At 34.4% G+C, this 24,176-nt stretch overlaps 1 protein-coding gene across 5 annotated transcripts in view; it reads left to right on the top strand.

Moving 5' to 3' along the window:
- The first annotated feature begins 547 nt into the window (after positions 1-547).
- LOC121410924 (neuronal cell adhesion molecule-like) overlaps positions 548-24,176 on the top strand; it is a 118,371-nt gene continuing 94,742 nt past the window's right edge. For 3 of the 5 annotated variants that reach the window (XM_041603316.1, XM_041603310.1, XM_041603313.1), the window contains exon 1: positions 548-688. The gene's annotated coding sequence lies outside the window, so the exon portion shown is untranslated. Of the gene's footprint in view, positions 689-16,791; positions 17,092-24,176 lie in introns of those variants that run through there. The other 2 variants (XM_041603317.1, XM_041603311.1) reach the window with 2 other exon arrangements.

Raw genomic sequence — 24,176 nt, 5'->3', positions numbered from 1 at the left:
ATGCAATCCTGTTAACATTTATTGGATAGAAGTCTACAAGGGAAATAAAGCTGTGAGTTCCATTCTACTCCAAGGCTCACCCAAGGATTCAGATAACCAGGGAACTTACATCTCAAGAACTATAAAGAACCTGTATAGCTAGACTGTAGTGACTACAAAACACAGTGAGTAATACAGCATCATTGATCTGCTTTTACTGGTATCTAATCCAATTATTTTCCATCTACACTGATGGTTTGCATTTTGTAAATCTTATTTTGAATTATCTTCAGGAAAGTTGTGCAGTCTCTTGTTTCAATATTCATTTGATAGTCACAAACAGACCTTCCCCAGCCAGCAAGAAGTTATCTATCTTTCAAAACAGCAGTTTTAATAAAAGGGTGCATGCATTTACAATCTTCATGCATTATCACCTTTAAAACTTCATTAAGTTCTTGATCAAAAACTCTGATCATCAGTATTACATGGGTTAAGTTGCGTTCAAAATGAAATAATCACAAAATGAGATCTTCCTGCTTAGAATGCTGAAGCTGGGGAAGTTCATAAATCATTCTATATTGGTTCTTTGTGAAGTCAAGGGTTCATTTTGAAAACCCAGGTACTTGCCATTTGGACTTGATTCTTGGATGTTATACCTGTTAAGGCTGTTATATATGCTGGAAAACTGTCATTCATTGATAGATATAGCGTAAGTGATGTATGTTTTTTTCTTTGCTTGTTTCCCCTCTTAAAATGGAATTTATTAATTTGTAGAGGACAGTTAGTGCACGTGTTGTTCGCCATTTCATTTCACGATGTGGAGATTATAGCTGTAGGCATTTTTGCTTAGATGAAGATGGTAATAGTTTTTGTTAACCCAACTACTTAGAGAACCTATGGCTTTAAGTCCTCTCCAAGAGGATGTGAGGTATGTTGACTTCTCAGCATGCATGAGTTCAGCATATTTTCAGACCCTGGTCTTCTGATTATAACACCACTACTCTACCAACATGACCAAGTAACCTACAATGCCTCTATATAAAGTTGAGATGTGCCATGCATACAGATATTTTGGGGTTCTTTTATTAAATGAATTCATCTATTATCACTTGAATACAAAGTGGGATTTTCAAATTGAAGTTTATACTTTTACATTTACTAGAGGAGCATTGAGTCTAGATTCCCCAATGGTGTATCATAAGGTGGTTTCAAACTGCCTCAATCATAAGAATCCCTGTTAAATTACGAGAAGTTTATTAGGCTAAAAAATACCCATTAATTATTCCTGCATTAAAACCGCCCTGAAACATACCCTTCGGGTTATGTCCCTGAAGTTACGAGCATGCGCAGTATGGTCTGATAAGCAGGCAAGGCGCGAGATTCAAAATCACTAGCTCAGCAGCCACCCACGGCACCCGCGCCCAACTACACGCTGGGCTAAAAGTTAAAAAAATTGCTTTCACATTGCCAAAATACCCACGACCTTGGAAAAATCCCCGCAAAAGTTCTCGTAATTTCGCCAAGTACCTACTATTAAGCAGGTATTTTCTTTCGGGGATATTACGCGTAGTTTGCTTTCACATTACCAAAATACCTGGAACTGACAAACTTCAAGGCGGTCTGAAACCACCTTTTGTTGCTCTTTCATCTATGGAGAAATCCATGAATTTCCAAACAATTATGGTATTAGATCCTTTTGAATCCCTCCCCCTCAGAGCCACAAAGTTCAACTAAATTTACCCACTTTCATCTTCCAAATCCTTGACATGATCTAAAAAGCTTTAGTGCAAGGATACAATAGTAGAAGAAAACAAAATGGCATTCTTTCTCTTCTACAAAGACCAACTATACAAAAACAAGGTTCTCCTTTTATACTGCTTGTTATGCTTTTCCTAATAGCACATTTCCCCCTTTTTTTATATACCATTTCTTCTTGAGTAAGTTTTCAATCAAAATATGGGATGTGACAGGCTGTCCCTGCCTTAAGCATTGAAGATTGAATTTGTGAAGTCAGCTGTGATGATTGCAAACTTGACTGGTCTAAATCAAGATCAGATAAAAGAGATTTTGGACAATGAAAACGATTTAAAATACAATATTAACCTGTTGAATTAATGTCAGTTTGACTTCAATTAATATTTGCATTGATAATGTAAAACTCTAGTTTATCTAGTAATGGGGGTGGGGGGTTGAGGTTCTTGCTTGTATTTTTACTGAATCAAATGCATTCTTACACTTCACACAATCCTTTTATATCCATATTTTTATGTGTAGTGAAAAATAAGGATCTCACCCAGTGTGTACACTTACAATTTCACATAATATAATCTTACACCTATCAACATTTTTTTTACCTCTTTAATATTGCAAAAGAATTTCCATCCATGCATAATGCACAGCATGAGACCATGAAATATGCTTTTTGATGGTTCAAAGTCTTTTGTTGACTGGGCAGTGAAAAGGGATTTAAAGACCTATGACTGATGGCTATTGCATATAGGTTATGTACACAAATTACCCATTATTCCATTGCAGCAGAACTTGTACAACATGCCGCATGGGCTCACTCCCGTAAACTGCTCATCCTGCAGCCATGAGAAATCGTTGCAGAAATGAATGAGTCATAACATGCACAAAAGTATCTTGTTTGAAATCAGAAGTATTGAAAGACGGGTCTCATCCACAGGACTATACAAAAGCAATCAATGCTTCATATCTCATTTTAATTAACTGTAGGGTATGATATCGCAATTGATTTACTGCTTATGCCTGAATGTATATGCTGGTGACGAACAGTCCCTGTGGGCCTGCTAATTAGCTATATGGAGTGTAATAAGTACTGCGATGTGTGCAGGTTATTATGGGATATAATATTACACCACATCAGACCAAAGGAAAATAGAAGCATCATGGATGCCCTCAGCACGAGTTTGATTGATTTAATGGTGACTGTTTTTATCAGATATGAATAAGCAATACCGAACATATTCTCCTCTCTTTGACTTATATTCTATTCACTTTTTAGCTATGAAAAACTTTTTTTCAGGGAAGGTCAATCCTTTCTTTTTTAAAAGAAGCATGAGAACAAACAACTAGGCATATGCTTCAAAGTTTACAGCCATGAAATATGAATCTTATGTACATGTAAAGCAATACATTTAGATGCTGTTTGCTGATCATTGACATTAAAATGTGTACCTGAATTAGTACTTTTATACCCTTTTTAGACAGGCTAAAATTTCCTTAACCCCGTACTATTGGTGGGGCTAAATGGCAATTTAGCCCCACCTATAGTACGGGGTTAAGCTTAGCCCACTTTCGTTTTACACAGCGTTTTTGCAAAGTGGGCTAACCCCACCTATAGTACGGGATTATTTGGCCCTGCAAAAAAGCAGGGTTATCCCACCAATTGCGGTGCTAAGAGCAATAGTACGGGGTTAAGATCGCATGTGTAAAACGAAAGTGGGCTAAGCGCTCCCATTCATGCCCCCACAACAGAGCCGGCCCTGTCCAATAAGGGGTAAGTATAATGAATATTCATGAACAGCGATCACGGCGATGAAAAAAAAAGCGCGCGCCAGAAGTCAGCGATTTTGGATATGACCCGAATGACCCCTCAGTGCGCTCGTGAATATTCATGAGCTACCAATATTCCGGGGTTAGCGAGTTTCGTGTGTAAAAAGAAGCAAGCATTCCTTATCCGGGGTTAGCAAAAACAATTTGGCATGTGTGAAAAGGAAAATAAATGGTACGGGGTTAAGGATAGTACGGGGTTAGCGATAGTCCGGGGTTAAGAAAATCCTGTGTAAAAAGCCTAAAAGTGAAAAATCTTGATTATGCTTGAGATATTTTCTCCTCATGAAAAGAGAGGGATGTTGATAGTGTGTGGGAGTATTGCGACCAACCCACTGGTGGGAATCTATTACATGACCTTTGACCTAACAAGCTATTTATTAACCATCAAGTTTATGTCAGTTGTCAAGTCCTATATCTGGATTACATTGATTGGACTTGAGTGATGCCGTCCAAAATACTATCTTAGTTCGGTTTGAATATAATGAATGGTGAAATAACATGGGAAAGAAAACAATTCAAAGAAAAGATATCAATAATCAATTGAAGAGGAAACAGCTCTAACATTTTTTTGAATGGTTGAAAAGGCACAGGGAAGGTCAGGGAAAGAGAGGGAGAAAGGAGAGTATAGGTGATAAAGACTTAATATGAATATTCATTAATATGGATATTAATATGAACATAATATGAAGGTTATAGTGGAAGAGCATATACATGTATGTGACAGGTTATTACATGGGAAAATGAGGGAGGGGTATTTAGCAGTTCAATTACATATTTTGAAGTTACAGAGATTTTCAGAGCTGTCAACCTTTGACCTTTGAGTGTGAATTTCCCATAGTTGTCATCTCACTTTGGGGTCCTTTAAGCTCGCATTTCAATCCACTGTTTAACAGTATTTGGTATGATGAAAGATGAGATGCATTTGTGCAGAGGTCGTATTTGAGATGCAGGAATGATTTGCATTTTCAAGGTCATGATCTTTGTTCAGTTTTTGTTGTAAAATCTAATGATTTTCAAACCTTGTTTTGTTCTGTAAAATCAAGGATTATTTTAGAATCTTTGAAACCATGCAGTTGTTAGCAGCCATGAGGTATAATTCCAAGTTTTTTTTAATTTTTTTATTTCATTTTTTTTTATTTCCAAATATGTATCATTTGGAAGGATATTCAATTGCATTTGTCACTCTCCATCCAGGTAATGAATGGTCGCTGGTAGGATGCAAAAAATAAATTCACCCCATGCAGCATTCTGAACATTATGGCACTTGAATAAAATACTCCACCTGGAGTAGAGCATATCTTTTTATTTATTGTAGGCTATCCAGAAGACAATGGCAGGTAGTCTCTCTCTATATATATAATATGGTATTAGTTTTAATAAATATTATCATTATCATCAACATCAATTGCATCATGCGCACCTACCATGATTTTGGCTTGATCTCAACCTCGGTAATGTGTCCACTATTATGTAGATCTTGATATAGACTAATACCCTTTTCATAAACCCATCCTCCAATTAGCCGCCTAAGAGTAATGCGGATAATTCAATAAAAATTGTGTTCACAAACTCCGAAAATAATCTGCACTATTTTTACGAGCGCCCATCCTGAAAAAGGCGGATTATCGTCATGGCAACCGCACACACCCCCTCCGATGCAGTTGCGTTGGAAAAGGATGACCTGGTGACCGCACCATGGCAATTATCCGCATTACTTTTGAAATGCGTTCATAAAGTCAAAATCTGGTCCGATGCTGCTATTATGCGGATAATTGCAGCATTAAAATAATGCAGATAACTCTGGTCCTCCTCCGATTTTATGACCAAACTATGCTGCTATTAGCCGCATAATTGGGTTTATGAATTACGTTTACACAATATCTGTGAATCTTTATTTCGATTTATTAATGATGCTGTCTTGAAAATACTTGTATGGAGCATTCTTGATATTCTGACCTTACAACTGGGCAGTGTTCACATGACCTTGACTTGTAAGTCATGACATTGACAAGTTGGCAACAGTTGCTGCCACCTGTTTGTGAACCGAGGATGACTTGCACTCATGAGTAATGTCCTCAACATTCTTCCCACACCTCCTTACAGCATTGGAGCAGGTCTTTCCAATCTTGCGAAAATTTATTTTTATACACACCATCAGCCACGAGGCCTGAATGCACAAAGGCGATTCTCAAGCTGTGGTTTGAAATCATGTTTTCTGAAGATATCATGCATTAATAACGCTTTGTATTCAGCACATATATTGAAAAAGGGTCTAATAATGGTGATCAGCCATTGTTGACGTAACAGTGAACTCATTCAAAATTACAGGCTAAATGATGCTCCAACCATCATTCCCATAGCAACAAGCATAAATTTTGCAACATGTGACGAAAGCGTTTGGACGTCATTGGAGACATTTTCAATATACAAGCTGAAGTAATCCTAGGCCTATATGATATCTGCATAAACTATTCTCTCAAATTAGAGATTCAACACTACCTATGTGAACTCATGTCATGGAGTCAAAATTATGGTAGATTTTACTCTAACATATTAGAAAACTATGTGTAATGATATAGTCCTAACATGAGAAGAGAAGATGATTGTATGCCTTTTTTAAAGGTTGAGTCCATCCCAGAAAAATGTTGATTTTAATCAATACAGAAAAATAAAGCATAATGCTGAAAATTTCATCAAAATCGGATGTAAAATAAAAAATTTGTGACAATATACAATTTTGCTTACTGGTATTTTTCACAAAACAGTTATCACTATTTCCAAATTTTGGGGTTTTTTTGCTTGAAATAAACAATATTTTGTGTTTTTTTTTAATTATTTTTATAGATTTGACAATGAGGACCAACTTGACTGAACCATAAAATGTTAAAACAATGGTAATACCACATGTTTAGACACATAGGACAACAGGGAGAAATCTTGAATATTTCTCATTTGATATAACAAAATATAAAAGAAATAGTGAGTGTTGTCATCAGTCCCCTCATTTGCTTACTCACCAGGATGTGAATATAGCTTTTGTGAAATCAAACAAAATTTAAAAATGTCATAACTTTATTATTTTACATCCGAGTTTGATGAACTTTTCAGTGTCATATTTGTTAGATTTTTTGCTAGACTGTTTGTTTGGGTGGACTTGTCCTCAGTGGCAGTATATGGGACTAGAGGGGTGATGAGAGGGATAAACATGTATAGGAAAATCAAAGGAAAAGAAACACATATAATAAATGCATTGAATGGGATGGAGTCCCTTACCTCCAAAAACAAGTAGTGAAATTGATTAACAATGAGACCTCTTAAGATTTAGACAGTCTCAAGTTCAATTACAGAGCCATGACAAGGAGAGGGCCAATTGAAGTATTTCATGACCACAGTCCCACATGCTTTTATAGAACGATATGTTTTCATCAAGTCCATCAATCTGGCTAGAGTTGAATCCTGTTAATTTGGAACATGTGTAGTGTGGTTGTTTATGAGAACAAACATTGATGGAGGCACTTTGTTGAAGTCTGTAAAGTAGGACTGTGGGAAAATTTGGACCAGTGCAGGAAGCGCTCTGATGAAATATGAAAATGACTCTCATGAAATTCGAACACCATTCCAATTTCTTGTACTGCTTTTCTTGATGGATTTATTTTGTCACATCAACTTCCATAACTGTTCTAAAACTTTTATTCTCCCCGGCAAGATTCTGAAGTGTCACATTAGTGACACCCCACATTTAGGATAAGAATTAAATATGTAATTCTGCTAATGAGACTAGTTCTGACCTCTTTCCATCCACTCACCTCTAAAAGGGTATTGGACTTGCTCAATCAAGTGGAAATGAAAATAAATAAGAAGTGCTTTTAACAGGCTTTGCTACTTTTGACCAATCATTTGAGAATGTCAGCTAACACAAAAAGTTAGTTAGTGTTACTACCAGACCATTTTGAATTGTATATTTTCTTTACCAGGTGTGGTATTATAGAAAGTTATCTTATGAAACTTAATCCAGTGTTATTTCCTTTTGTAAATATGTTGAATTGATTACTCTCTGTACACTCTGATCTTTCAGTATTTTTAAATATCAATCCAACATAAATGGCATTGACATTCAATCAAATTACTCATTAAAAAGTAAGCCTATTTATAAGGTCATTGTCATATAAAGAGCTGATCTTTTTGTGAGGTCTGTTTCAGTATTTAAGCTCAAAGGCTTGACTTGGATAATATTGAAATTATAAGTTAGATTCCTATATTTCCGGAATGTAGGCATTCACATATGTATGAATATTATTCATGAAGGTAATTTTCTACACAGCATGATTTGTAATGAGATTTATTTCGATCGGTGCCCTTTAGTCATCATCACTGACCTTGAACTTACCTGAGCCAAGACTATTCACCCATACAAAGATCTGATAGGACATCAGTCTTCTTTCAATGCCATTGTGATGTCATCAAATAAACTGTGGATAAGATGAATACAGAATCTCAACTCTACATTTTCTACACTGCCTTTAACTTTTTTTTTCCTTTTTGTTGTTGATTGAATGGCAAGTATGACGCATAAAGCCATCTTTAGGCTCACTCACCCACGACTTACTCCGGTGTGTACTTTTCCCAAGATTGTCTTTTTCGTCAAAGCTTCCCATCTTGTATGTAGCAGATCAATACAGCTTTTCAGGCATGTTAGACATTACTCATGTATATCACATTGTGCAATGGTCTACCTTCATTGTTAAAATCAGAATCTGTACGCTTTGTTTAGCATTTCTCTTTTTATCCTTATTTGATTGAGTTTCGTACGATTTGTCAGTTTTGTAAGACTGATCTATGTCTTAAATATGAATGGAAAAAGATAATAGTCTGCTATAAAATGTCCACATAATCATTGAAGTACACTTCCATATCACACATTTTTTTTTAGTCAATCTAATGTATTTTTGAAATGATGGCAGCTATATGCAAGAAGATGCTTTGGTGATTATATATTTCCTGGAGCTTATGTTTAATGTAATTATGTTGTTTGTGTAAAACCAAAAAATATTGACAGGGTATTTTGTGATTTCAATGCATAATCATGATTCACTAAATGTCATGCATGAATGCGATTGAGTACAGTATTGCTATTTGTATTTCAGATTAATGGTGACCTAGAAAATGTCTGTTTGGAGTCTTTTGATGTTTTATTAATGCAAAAGCAATCTCAGATTGAGACATATCCAAGTAGACTTAAAAAGAGGTTTGAAAAGATTGTCTGGATTATCTTTGTAAGTCCTAGAGAGTATTGAGCTCAAGTATTCAGGCCAAAATGTAATATGATGTTCATTCATGTGGGGAGAGCCATATATGAGCATGTTCATGTTATGTTTACAAGCAATGTGAAGAGGACTTTCTCACAGCCATAATAAAGAAAGAGATCTCTTTTTAAACAGAAAGTATTTGTGCAAGCTCAAAGGCAACTGGACGGGATATGTGGAGAATCCTGGAGGATCTAACGCCTTGTTTATGAAACGGTGTGAAATATCTTTCTAAGCTGATAGCTGACAGTGATGATGATGATTGTTGTGGTGATTGACCAGTCAGTCCAGTCTCTTCCAAGTCTGATTTCTTCCGATCATATTGCCAAGTGATCTGGCAGCTTGTGTGATTTTGTATATTCAAAGATGTAAAGGCAGAGATGGATTATTATATAGTTGTAGCTAATCCAGTCTAATTTTTTGGGGTTTTTTTTCCTGATAATCTTCCCTTGGACCCTACTACCACAATGGTCTAGAGTTTCCCACCAGATAATTATTCAGTAGATTATTGATAGTGAATAGTTTTGGTATGAACTAGTGCTACATACACCAGACATCTCCAGTCTCCTCTGAGTTCTTTCTTTCAACCACTTTCATCATCTTATCAACCAGTTTCTTGCCTTTCCAGAGGAATGATCAAGTATCTTTGGTTTCTTGCGCATATCCTCCCCTGACTCTATTTCTATACATCAAGATGTGGAATAAGGTTCATTCAAAGCGTGGGATGTTTGTCGTCATGACAACAGTCATTGAGTGCATGTTCCTGCCACATTTACAGAGACAGAGTGCAATGAGATTGATGGCAAAGATAAAAACGAATGAAGTAAACTAAAATGGTACCTGTGCATTAGCACATGAAAAAATGACTTTTCTTGTACTCTTTTCTAACATTGTAAAAAAAATTAGGAATGAATTTTGAAGATGAAGGTACCTTTGCAATAAATTAAACATGGCTTTATACATTATGTGTGAAGTTTGTTTATTATCATGTAGAAATTGAAAGGGTAATTATAATTTCCTTGCTGGCCCTGAAAAGGTAAAATCAATAGATTAGAATTGTTGTCCTTTTAACCTTCGTTAAGAAAGCAATCTTGTTTATTTTGGAGAATCATTGATGGTTGAGGACATTTTTTTTCGTTATCAAAATGAAGTAATATTCATGACAGTTTCATAATTTATTGATCCCATGACTCTTAGGGAAACAAGTATCTGTCACTCTATCCATGTGAGAATTCATTGTTTGGCATTTAATATCTAAATATTGAATCCAAAAAGGGGAAGGACAAAATCTGTGGAGGAATTAGCAACAATCTATAAAAACAAGAAAGGGAAGAATGATGTCAGACCTTATTTCATAGTCTAAAAGAAAATGGGGATATTCATGTGATGTGCATTACCAATGTCACTGTTCCTTTTTTTTGCACCAGCTCTTTGTCATTCTGACCTAATTTTAAACTTCCGATATCGTAAATTTCATCGTTTTTAATATATAGATGTCTTATTCCTATTGATTTGATTATGAGGGGAATATATGGCCCTCAAAAAGATTTTACTATGTGGAGACAGAAAGGCCTGTACCCAACATTTAATGCTGGATTGAATCAAAGAGTCAGGTCATTTTTCTATTGCTTGTTATTCTGTTATTAATGGATGGAATTAAATGAAATAAAATAATACAAATTTTGTTTACCAAGAGTGTGTTTAAATTGGATGATCCTCACTATTAAAGACAGTGCTTGATTGATATTGACCATTGTTTGACATGTTGTCTTATAAACGGGCAAATAAACCATTCTTATGGAAAAAACATGAACCAGAATACAAGATGATATAAATGTGATTTTGGTTTGTTTTTTTACCTCTAGAGTGAGATTATTTTGGCAATTTCAAGTTAACCTTTGATAACCTAAAGCCATGTCATGTAAATGTAGACTTGAGATGGATGAGATAGAATCTGCCTCCCTCTAGGCTACAGACAGGATGACGTGTTGGAGGAGGCAGTCTCCTAGACATGAAGAAAATCAACATTCGATTGTGAACATGATGAGGATAAATATGTTACACAAGTAGGTGGATGTGTATAGATTTACTCAGTCTTTCTTTAATTATTGTAGGGTGTAGTTCAAAGTGAAGGTTTGAATAGAAACTTGAACATAATTTTGGAATGCCTTTTTTTTTTGGGGGGGGGGCAAACAGTATGCAGTAGATTTGGTTCCTTTTGGGTCATCTTAGTTAGTAGACTCCCTTTTGTTCAAAATAATGTACTTCTTTATTATTTTCAGGCTATCTGATTAGTTTTAAAGTAAAGAATATGACATTCCTTGTGACAGACTATCCTGGAATAGAAAATACAATTAAAAAGATAGTATCAGAAGATATTGTACAAGCTGCATATTCATCATGTATTTATATTCTTTGTATTGTATCTATTTTTGGAAAATATAAGTGTTAGGGTTGACATTATTCAATAAAATATTGATTCACTCCTCCTGGCCTTTTCATTGTAGTTGCACTTTTTTCTCATAAACCGTCACTTGTAGCTACATATGTGCCGAGATGGGCGGACAAGATCACTTCTCTGTTTGGCAGAGGCAGTTTAATCTTCTTAAATGAATTTTGTGATCTGCACTGACAGATTGAATTCAAACTCTCTTCATGTCTGCCTGCTATCTTGAGCTGTCTCCCCATATATACCACAGACTTTAGATCTGCATCCATGTTCCAACTAGATTAATATCTTATTTAACTTGGCATATTTTCTTTAGTGTGATATTCCCATTTGATGATGAGTAATCATTTTAATTTTCAGTAGCCTGAGATAGTTGGATTTTCCAATTGCTTTCTGATTTATGGTGTAGGCCTCTTTTTTATTTCATGTCTTATTGTGACTTTGATATCTTCCAGTGGTTGTTTGCAGAGCTGTAGCCATAAGCTTGTGATAAACCTTCTCCATGCAACATTGCAGGTCATTGTCCATAGAAAAATTGTTTTCAGTCTCTGAAATTGGATGTCATACAAAGTGCAATATATTACTCACTTTCAATCTTCAGATAGCTATTCAATGTTTTGTTCAAATTGGAGGCCTTTCTTCACATTGAACCATTTCTCACCACCCACATCCTTTGATGCTCGAAGACAATTTTCATTAACCCTCCAACTCCTGAAGTGTTATTTGCCATGTTAAATTAAAAGTTGCAGTACTCAACAGGTTAAAGTCAAATGTTTCTTGGAGAGGGGAGAGATGAACCAGTGAGTGATGTTGACAGATGTTTAGAATATAAATTTTCAGGATCCAGAAAACCAATTAGTCTTGAAGGTTTACCATCGTCTTGTTTTTCATCAGTATAAAAGTGATGATGTCCATGCTGCATGGAAGAACTTGGCCCTGTTGCATGAAAAGATACAACCGATATTTTAAATTCGTTTTTAATGTTTTGTATATGCTTTGCCAAAGACTTTGTAAAATAAAAATTGATTCTACAGTCAGTTGTATATTTTATGTAATAGGGCCCTGGTATATGATTTGATACAATGACAAGTTTGTGTATCTGATGTAATGGCTATGAGTGAATCTAAGTCAGGAGTAATGAAATCTAAATATACTGTCAATTTCTTCTGATGAAAGATGACCATAACCATCTATGTAGATTTTATTGAGCATCACTCCAATTACTTCATTCTACCCCCCCTCTCTCCTCTCTTTCCTGTTTGTCCTCTTTCCATCTCTTTTTCTCTTTTTTCTCTCTTTCAATTTTTCATTCATTTATCTTCATTTAATCTTAAATGTTCCAACTCTTTATAGGTCTATTTTGTAAATATGAATGTTTATTATATCCATTCCTTTAATAGCTTTTCCTTTTGAAAGTTAAGATGATCCTTTTTTCTTCCAGGCCTATATCATGATTTGTTTTGCATTCTTTTCTGGGCAATTGAATTGTTTACCAAGCTAGAATGTTCAAAGTGCAGAATATCATTTTGGGCCTAATGCTTGATGTGTGTGTAGGTGTGAGCAAAAAAAAAAGCAAAATGGAATAGATTGGCATCGCCATGTCATGAAGGTCAATCCAGTCTGTAAATATGGAGAGTAATTTATTAATTTGAATTCTCCCTCCTGTTGATTCTGTCTGTACCTGTGTGCAGCATGCATTCATCCTATCCGCTTCTCATCTGATGTAGGTTTGGGAGTATAATATACATCCAGGGAAGTTGAAAAGTTCAAATAATGACTAAGGTACACACTGTCTATGTCAGTTACAATATTAGCTCATGATAAAAGACAAATAGTTCCTTGGCTTGCCTCTCAGCAAATCATATGTACATGCTTGTCAATTAAATGCTAGATGAGATCTAGGATTTTGTTGTCATGGCAATGGGGTCATCCACAGAAGAAGGACCTGTCAGTCCCATTTACTCCTTCACTCTCATCAATTAGATGCTTGATTGATGAATGAAAATGGCATGATGAATATAAGTGAAATTCAATTTCATAATCATAAAATTCAGAATAATTTGATGTTGAAACACAACAGATGTACATGTATATGTATGGTTATTGGATTGTCATAGTACGGAGTACAATAGTGATAGGCATTCATCATGCAAGATTGTTATCATGTTGTCATACCCATAAATCAAACCACATAAATTGTAATTATGAAAGGATCATTAAGCAACCAATGATGTCAATTTTGGTGGACAAAATTTAGAGAATTGTCCGTGGGCAATGAATACCGTAAAGCCTCATTGATTTCATAAATCCTTTACATTTAAATATCCAACTGGATTGAACAAAATGTTTACTCCATTGTTTACTTGTCCAATGTTCAAATTCCATTCATTTATCCATATTCTGTAAGAGATAATGGGGAAATAAATAGATCATATAATAAAATCTACATGCAAAATAGTGGGTTAAACAGTTTTTTCTTTGATTTCTTAATACTATTTAAATCATTTCACTATTGAAAGCAGCTCATCTTCCTAATTTCTTTCCTTTTGATGCTCAATAATACCCATTACCCCCCCCCCCATGTTCCTTATTGGCTGTATTCAGCCAACACATTAGTTTGAATTCAAGCAGGGTTTTTTTTATCAGTTTGTTTAAAATGAAAAAGGTGCATTTTAAAAGGCAATTGCAAAATTTCTTTTATTAATCACAGACAATTATTTTGCTTGAAGAATGTATGAGTAAGTTATTTCTCAGCAGTTTAACTTGGTTTACTTTGATGGTGAGACTCCATACATCACCTTACATGCCCATTTGGCAGCATTAGTTATATCAAAATGTGAATAAGGGTGGTGATAACAATACTGAGTTCATGTTTAAAGGCTGTAGATGATGGATATCACTCGTAAAGGCTGTAGATGATGGATATCACTCGTAAAGGCTGTAGATGATGGATATCACTCGTAGACTGTTGATTAGGGTAGCTTACTGCAACTGATCATTGCTCTAAATGTAAGAGACATCTTTCTAACATTTGTCCTTAATGTTGTTTATCAGAAAGATTCAACCCCTTGTTTACTTTTTCATGTTTTATATTTATGTTTACAGGCAGAAGTATGCCTAAAATTAAATTGATCATTCCCAAAATTAAGCGATATGTAACAGACAAATATTTTGACATGTGTAATAAACAAAGATGGTCATGAATCATCATAAAAAATGACTTTGTGATTGGCTTGTTCATATTTCAATTCTAAAAATGTGAAGGAAGATAAACCGCTAATAAATTAGTCTTTTTGCGGTTTTTATTGATGATAAGCTTAACTGTGCTATAAAAATACCAAGCACACACGCATATGCATTGGAGTGGAATTATAAAAAGAGATGAGCTTCGTCAGTCAATTGAATCAAAAGGAAAAACTACTGGTGCTTTTGTCAGTTACTATTGTATATGTCTCGTCAATGAACTTGTGGATCCTTTATACCATTCCTACAGGGTCCCGCTGGAGGGGATAAAAGAATGATATCAAAGGATAAAGTGCAGAGATAGGAGGGTGCGATAGTGGTCTAAGCGTGGTAGAAAGACACGCTCCGGTTGGTCATGACTCATTTTTTTCGGTAAAACACTTTTGATGACTGTCTCCATGCATGTGCAACTCTCCACAGGGAACGTTAATGGTAGTGGAGTGGTGTATCATTTTTTTACGGGGGGGGGGAGTATGTTCTCTATGCTAAGATGTGTTGATAAACTCAGATTGTCTCATAAATCTGCATGATTTTAAAAAAGAAACTTTGTCCCAAATGAAATGACAAATGACTGAAGTCCAAAGTCTGAACCAAATCTTTTCTAGTGTGAAAATAGTTACTGATTTTTTTTTCTTTCATTTATACACACTGAAATACACAAATATGATTTTATTTTTACAAAGTTTGAGATTGTCAAGAAGTATTGTTTTTTATCTCTGAAATTAAACATGCAAGGGTGTACCAGCTATTCCGTAACATATTATCTACACTCATATCTATTGATTTTGTTTATTTAATTTCCACAATCATTCCTTTCTAATGCAATAAGGTTTCCTCTACTTGAAGTATCTCTTACTGCAACCCGTATTGATGTATTGATCAATGAGAGTCTGGAATGTTCTCGGAATTTCTAAAGCTGTTGTTGATTTCTCAGTAGATGACATCACTTTAATACACCCAGGATATTTGCTTTGTGACTATATGTTATGATTATTTCATGGTACTATCACCCAGATGTTACAAATGCATCATGGATTTTAAGGTGGTCTGTCTATGACAGATCACTTATTGATTTTGTCAGAATTTTCTTATTTATTTTTATAGCAAATTCTTGTCGCCAAGTTTTCTCCGAATCGGCTCATCAATTTGACTGAATTTCATGACATCTATAAAATCTATCTTCGAGATGCCATAATAAACTTTCCAAGATCATCTAGGTGCCATTTTGTAAAATTCTTTATTTGATCATATCTACATAATGGATTATCAATGATCAATCATATTTATAGCATGTATACTTTAGGTCAAAGGTCAACTTTCTTCAAAGGTCATGTAAAGGTCATCACGCACCTTTATGACAATTAAAAGGTATGAAAGTTAATATATGTCAAGATAAAACAGATTATAATTACTTTTTTCATATCATATGTATTGTATTGCTTTGTGACTATATGAGGAGGGCTTCGTTGTAAAGCAGTTTTATAACTGAACCGAACTACCCTCCACCTTATTTTATCATTTGTTATAAATAAAACATGAATAAATAAATAAATAAATAAATATTGCCACCTTGTTCACAGTGCTTCATCATCTCCCGTCTTTCACAAGTATTCTATCCATAATAAACATTCAGTTGTCATCATGATGATCATGGTGATAGTGATTATGATGACAAGAATAAAGACAGACCACCTAATTCGTCCTCATGACAAATTAAAATCTAGTTATGTCTTTTATATTAGCCGAAGGTATGAAGACAAATTGTCAGTCTATATCATGTAATGAAACTTTGTTATCATTTCCTAGTATAATCACAGTTATTCTAAAATGTCTGTGTAAATTTCCATTTCATTTCCACAAATCAAACAAATACACAGCCCATATTAAACATTCCATATGGTTACTAATCATATAATTCTTTTCATTATTGAGTATCCTGTTCCATAGAATTCTTTCTAACCAGAATGTCATTATTGTCATTGAATAGCAATGAGGACCTCCTCCTTTCATGAACCCTTTACCATTGCAGTTTACATCTTATTAATAAGAAACACTCATAACTCTGTTATGCTCTCTATGTTCCTTGGTCTTTCATCCCAAATTATTGAATATTTACTGATGTATTCATCAAGCTCCCTGTCAAGATTTCAAGAAGGTCTCTGCATAGCTGAAGTAAGGAGGTGGGCGTGGGTGATTCACGTTTCTCCTGCAGTGCATGAAGGTATCTGCATACTAGAGAGAGAATGAGGTAGTCACCAAGCTAGGAAGAATTTGTTGTATAGGTTTGTGTGCTTCTGTGATGTCATGATTGTTACTCACTCATCCCCAGTAGCCAGCTTACGAATGGACTGCTTCTCTACTCACTAGTTGCGAGTACTGGCAGAACTTCAAACGTGGTTTTCACACTTTGCTTTCAAGCAGTGTGACCAGCGAGTAGAACTTTGAAGAGTTTGACTTGTTTTATTCTTGTTGGACATTTCGTATTGGAATAATAAATCTGGATATTAAGGAATTTAGGCCTAAGTCTGGTTGGTGAAACAAGTAAGTAATTTTCAATGTACTTCTGACAGTATTTACTCACTATTCATCATATTGTTTGTTTTTATTGCCTTTTGGTATTTAGAAGTTCTTCATGTAGATTTTTTTGTAGGTCTACATGTAGGCATATATGTTAAAAGAAGGAACCACTGTTTTTAAAATCATTGGCTTTTATTGCAATTCCCCAGTAACAATTTAATTGCATGTAATTACGTTTGTGGAATGAATAGCATGATTGGTATTGTTTTTTGTTGAAAACAGTGTCGGTTGTAATTATTTCATCCACTATCGACATCCCCTGCATCTCATATTGTTCTGTGGTAATAAAACAATATTTAGGCCTAAATGTATCTCCTGCATTTGTGCATGCCAAATCATATGCAGATATTACCAGTAAAGAAGATTTATGACATTTTCTTTTGGCTTTCATACTTTTGTTAGATGTAAAAGACAAAGTTTATGATTTTAAGTTAAATGTTCAGTTTTTATGAACCTAGCTAGCTTTTATAAACTTTCTATATAACTTGTTTACAGAGAGGAATTATCACGTGTTCCACATATTTTACTTGTGGCTATAAAGAATTTTATTAGACTTTGAACTGTTAGATAAATACTAAGACCATCATTACCACCAGAATCACCTGTTATGGTGATGTACAATATTATTGTTAGAATATTAAAAATATATAGATCAATTATTTCTGTATATCATTTGTTAGCATATTAACTTTCAAAGAAAAAAATATAATAATCTGATTAACTGATTTTATCAAACATATGCATAATGTTTGCCAATTGTATGTCAGAAAAAAAAGTTTTATGTTCATTTATCTAACTTTTCATGATGTACTTGTTTTTTCAAAGCCCAACACTTTCTTCCTTTAATTTATCGGGGGGGGGGGGGGGGGGGGGTGAGGCACTGTTTAAATATGGTCTTTACTGTAAATTATTTGTCTCAGAATCACCTCCTTTTTATGAGAACAATATTGTTTAAAGCAAGTTCACTCAATCATTAACATCATGCTAGCAATTAGTCAGAAAAGAAATATGTTAATCTATATTGCCTTGCCCCCATTTCGAAGCAAGGTTCTTGATTAAACTTTCCCTTTAAAATGGAGTTGCCTGACTGAGAAGCATGTGTTTCCTGATCCCCTTTCCCTGACATTTGCACCCTCGATTCTTTACTATGAGCGTTATTCTAGTACCTCCTTGCTCGGTAGTCATGTGGCCAAAATGAGTAAGGAGTTCATTATCACAGTGATCTACATGTACATGTCCTCAAAGAAAAATGATGTTCATAGTCTTTTAGAAGTAGGCCTATATCAATACACTGAGCACCGTTGAAAATCTAGTAGCTCAAGCTAAAGCTGTGGTAATAATAGCAGCGCTTTGTATCTTCGGGCAAGAAGGGCTTTATATATCCAGCTATTATTATTATATTTTGATTATTATAATTTTTTTCATTAGTTAATGTCTTGATAAAGATGGGGGTTGGAACCATCGACCTAATCATGTATGATCCTGGGAATTATCCACTGACCTATAACACTTCTGATAATATTGCCAATGCTATCCTCTCATATCACTTGTTATATTTTTTCATTTTTATAATCTGTAAGTCCTTAATAATATTTTTTTTTACAAGAAATGTATTATATTTTTTCATTCATTTTATGTCAAAATCTACCCTTATTTTGCCATTTGTGGCTTTTTTTTACCTTCACCTCATGCATGTCAAATTCCTTTCCAATGTAATCCTTCTCTATATTATATTTCAATTTTCTCTTCAGCACATCTCTGTTCAAGTTCTCTTTGTTTCTCAACCACTTTTTATAACCATTTTTCGTCTGCACTTTCTAAAGTTTATCATGTGATAACGAAACTAGAATAGTGGCATCTTGACTGTGCTCCAGAGACCAATAAGTCAGACCAATTTCTTCTTGTCATTGGTCATATTGTGGTTTATAGGGTGATAAAGCTAGATTTATTCAAAGAAAACAAGGTCTGGTCAGTGTCATGTTCACTCTCCTATCAAATGAGTTTTCATTATCAATATTATATATTAAAAAATATCATCTGTAAGGTATGCAAGAGAATTAACTTGGTTTAAACAATCCAGTAATAAGGGTTCTTCTTGGTACATTAGCCCCCCCCCCCCATGGTAGGTTTTATTATAGGCCTATATTGAAAAAAATTCTTTAATTTTCCCTGAATGATTTGTTTTTATTTGTAATTATCCTCGCATCAGAGATATTTTTCTAATACATAATTTCCTAGGTTTCCCTGCTGTATTCATTCTGCATGCAAAAACATATTTAAAATCCACATAGCTTTATTTCTTTTCAATACGGATGTATGATTATATCTTGGCCAATTTTGAATTTTCCAAGTATACCGGTAAGCTCAAAGTATTCATGGGTATTGCTCAATTGACACTTTCCCCCTGAAAGAACATTGTTTTTCACAAGGTTCAATACACATTATTGTTGCATTCAATCAATGTATATTTGGTTGCTAAAAACAAGACATTCTTATAAACACAAACATGAAAATCTGAATATGTTGCATTACGAAGGCAATTCTGTCAAATACTTCTTTCTCTTGTTGATTGTTAGGAAATTCTTATCCATTTGCCTGGATATTCCCACCCCTTTCACCTGAAAAACTATCATGGACAGGGTTTGCTTTTTTCATGGACAAGGAAGACTAGAATTCAGTATGAAATATTGAGACAGTTTCCTTCATCAGACTGAAAAAGCCCAATCATTATTGATCAGGATATGGTCCCTGCTTTCTTTCCTCTCACAAACCCAATAGACCTATAGTCAATATACCATGCAAATACATTAATAATGTTCATGATTTCACTGTATGTTTGAAACTGTCGGCAATCCTTTATACTGCATGTGAACAGAATTATAAGTAGGTACTTGGTGGCGCTGCATAATAGCTGCTATTCATAGTCTGTCTGCAGAAAAACACTCCCTGAATTAAATGTCAATTTCATGTTTGCCTCACTGCTTTGAGCATGGTTGTGTGTATCACATTTTTACCAAGCAGAAAATGATTAAAGTAAAATGGATGAGTGAAGCAGAAACTGCAAACGTGTAGCTATTTGCAAGAGAGAAATCGAACCAGGCCATTTGGGGGTAGAATAGCCTCAATGCCAAATATTGTTATATTATGATATCTGATCGCACATCTGAACAGCCGCCATTAGGAGTGTGTTTGGCTTCTGTACCTTCTCTTTCCATCTTATACCTTTCAGGCAATTATATAGATGCTTGCATGTTTATTAGAGAAGAAGAACTTAGTGAATTTCAGGTAGCTCCTCTGTGGCTCATTTTATGCATCTGATGATACTGCCTTATGGAGAAAGACAAACTATGCAAATTTATGAATAAAAAAATATTGTTACTACAGAGTTTTCATCAGGTGAAATGAAAAACTGTAACATTTAGTTACAACAAGAGACAGGTGCATGCTATGCTGGACTCCTCTGCTCACTGTATTTCATGAAATATCTAGTCAGTTCTGTCTTTTGTTTATCAGATTCAACAATAATATAATGGACTCGCAGGACATTGTGTATGCTATCTTTTGCTAAATGCCTTTTCTACCAATACTTACTATAATTAGCTAAAAAGCTAATGGCATTAGACACCACTCCATTTGTGCACAACTGCCCAGTATGATGCAGATTTACAAATTATTTAAAACGTATTTCAAGGCCTCTAATATCAAGAATGACTCTTTTGGCATCTCTGAACTGAATTGTCCTTTCATCTTCAGCCAAATATAGAAATGTTATTATAGATTCTGCAGTCACAAGGAATATTCAGGATCTAGTAAAATAGTCTTAATTATACAAATGATTATAGGAGATGTAAGCCAACTTCTTCATGTATTTCTTAGCCCCACATTTACAGCATTGCTATAGTAGCAGTATGACCAAAGTATTTATTAACATTATATATGTGTTTGGTCTATTATACTGTTAGCGAAGTTATATAAAATGGAGCTGGGAAATACAAGTAGTCTTACATATAGGATCAGAAACAGATACATATAACATGATATCTTTCTAAACAAGATGTATCAGCTGAATGTCAAAGGGAAATCAGAAGTTGTTTACATCCCACCCTTCAAAATGTGCTAAATGTCACATATTTGGTCACAAATTGCTACAAATCAAAAGTGATGTAAGGCAACACCAACCCAATAGCAAACAAAAGTACCAGCCATGTAACAGACAGCCTGTATTGTATTTGTCAGGTAATACTATCCTGGTTTAAATATGAAAGGTCGAAGAGGTTGGTAAAATAGGAATTCATCATGGAGCGGGAATTTTCCATGCCATTTTCACATATTATTTCAAGAAGCATGTTGACCACATTGATGCTTTACCAAATATTAGCCAGCATACACTCTATATTGCTGTTTGCAATGGAATTTGGGAATAGATTTAAGGATTTTACACCTAAGTTTATATTTACCTCTCTTGACAATATAAATCTCTTTATTCTTTTAAAACTAGTAAAAAAATCAATTCTTCAAACATACTTGAAATATGTCTGGAGTCTGGAATATCCTGTCTGGTCAGAGTTGCCTATGCCCACATGTTGCAGAGCTACAAGTTCAAATCCCTTGTCTGTTCATCTGTTAAATACCAAATATTAAAACATTCCCCTCTTTTTGAACTGACCTTTCAGTTTTTATTGGGAGGTATCTATCTCCATATTTCTGTAATAAACCTTGACAGCTGGTCATTGATACCACCTTAATACTCGCCAATCCAGAGAGTGAAACTTAGAAGTACTTGAAATTAACCTTGCATCTGATCATGTGCTGAAAGACATCCTTGGTCAGTCAAATCTCAACACTGACATTTTTGTTAACCAAAAAATTGGCAGTTTTGAAGAATGGTTTTACCAGTGCTCTTTGATTTGAGAAATAAAAAACTAAGCAAGAGGTATAATCCTATACATGGCCAAATTGTATTATCTTTTTTTAATTATATATTTGTGCAAAGATATCTTAATAGATATGATTTTAGACTATGCAGGAGTAGGCCTACATGCAAGATGGATTTGTCAGAAATCACCACACTGGTATTTGAGGCAAATCTTTTTATGTGTAGAAGTGTTTTTCCCCCTCTTTTCCTGACTTCAAGATTTTTTTTCTAAAAAATATGTGAGGCCTATTTCAGAAGTGAGAAGGAAGTAAATATTAATTTCTTGTTCAGAAGTGTCTTTGTTTTTTTGGATTATTTATGTCATCCAATTGACACCTGCCTCTTCCCAGCCATTGTGTAGAAAATGTAAAACTCCCAGTCTCTTTTATATCTCTACAAAAACATAAGTTTTTTTAAAGAAGATTATTCATAGACCCGTCATAGGTATTTATGCTTAGCACATATGAATGTCTTAATCTTGAGAGATACTCTAAATATAATGTAGTTGTACAATAATTTGAATCAGGAAAGGTGAAAACTGGGAGGAAAATGTGTAGCAATTGTCACTGTCCTGGTAGTATTGAAAGAACAAGTTTATGCCCTCTTCTGCTTTAGATGAAAGAGAAAAGGAAAGTCACTGCCCAAGTCTTACAGTGATGGTTGAGGGGGAAGAGGGAGTTTTGTTTCCTTTAGGGAGGAAACTTTAGAAGTTCACTCAACTCACAGAATACACAAGCTGCTTCTACTTTCATCAACTTTGAAAACTTTCTTTGATCACAGAGAGAAAAGCTGAGCTTAAAATGGAATTCTCATACCAGTATTAGGCCTATATGCAGATTTTATACATTTAGATTTACGATCTCAATGCAACTGAATATTAGATATATCATATTAATATTTTGTATGTGGGTACATTCTATCATTGGTGCTAATTTCAAGCATTTTGAAACAGTTCTCTGAAATAATTTTGTTAGGTTTGCAGAAAACTTTTTAAGTATCAAATTAAAAAAGGTAAATATATTGTTTGTTTAAATAGAGCAGCCTGTAAGAAAATGGAGCATATGCTACACACAATGAACAGTACGCTGTGATGAGAACAATGAATCATGAGACTCCGAGTCTTTATTCTCTTTTGCAAACCACATGAGCTAATAGAAACATTGACATGTTTTCATAAACTGCCATTACCATAGTGATGAGCTGCCGATCAATATTACCCTGCAATATGATATATGGAAAATAGTCATTGCTATTCTACCGCTTTCTGGTGCCCTCTCAAGGTTTTTGCGGGTGAAGGTAGCAGCTGGCAAGCGTGTATGTCCTCATGGAATTTAATAACATGAATGTAATAATTATTTGAAAATACATTAAGCATTTGTGGTATATACACAAACATGTCTAAAATTACTCAATATTTCTAGGTCTTGTCTTTTGCTTCATTAGTTGACAAGTATTTCTTGTCTCTATTCACGTGATAAGCGAGAAAACTCCTTGGTACATATGCTTTACACATGCATACTCTGATTACATGAAACTATCACACACATTTGTGAACATTCTATAAAAAACATTTTGCAAAGGTTGTGATGTAGTTCTTGGTGCAAATTCATTTTATTGTCATTGTATTTCACTTTTATCCATGAAACATGTCACATCCATCAATTCTATGTTGTGATTTTATTGCTCATTTAGCTGGGATCAATTGCATTGTAATCATGGTAATGGTGTTGTACTTTTTCAAACAAGATGCCATATTGGAGAAAACTTATTAGAATGTGTGTGGTTCAATCAAATTGTAAGACTTTCTTTGGTTTGTAAACATTCTGGATGACAATCAGTTTAATTCAATTTATGTATATACTTTTAGTAATCATTTTCTTTCTTTTGATTGAATACAGCAGTAGGTATTGATAAAAATAGATTGGATGAATTGGCTTCATTGGCAAAGCTGCTCCCTTCAAAATGAGCCTTTTAGGTTTAGCATCTGAAAGAAGACAATTTTTCATTCATTTGAATAGACATGTTTTTAACACATTCAGTCTGAATACCAGGAATCTTCATTGTTCTTTGAAGTTGGTGAGATTTGTATCATTCAGTAAACACCTACATTTTTTTCAGATTAAAATCTATTATA

The sequence above is a fragment of the Lytechinus variegatus genome, chromosome 3 (assembly GCF_018143015.1).
Source record: "Lytechinus variegatus isolate NC3 chromosome 3, Lvar_3.0, whole genome shotgun sequence".
Lineage (NCBI taxonomy): Eukaryota > Metazoa > Echinodermata > Echinoidea > Temnopleuroida > Toxopneustidae > Lytechinus > Lytechinus variegatus.
The sequence above is the reverse complement of the archived record's forward strand: the minus strand, read 5'-3'. Positions and strand labels throughout refer to the sequence as shown.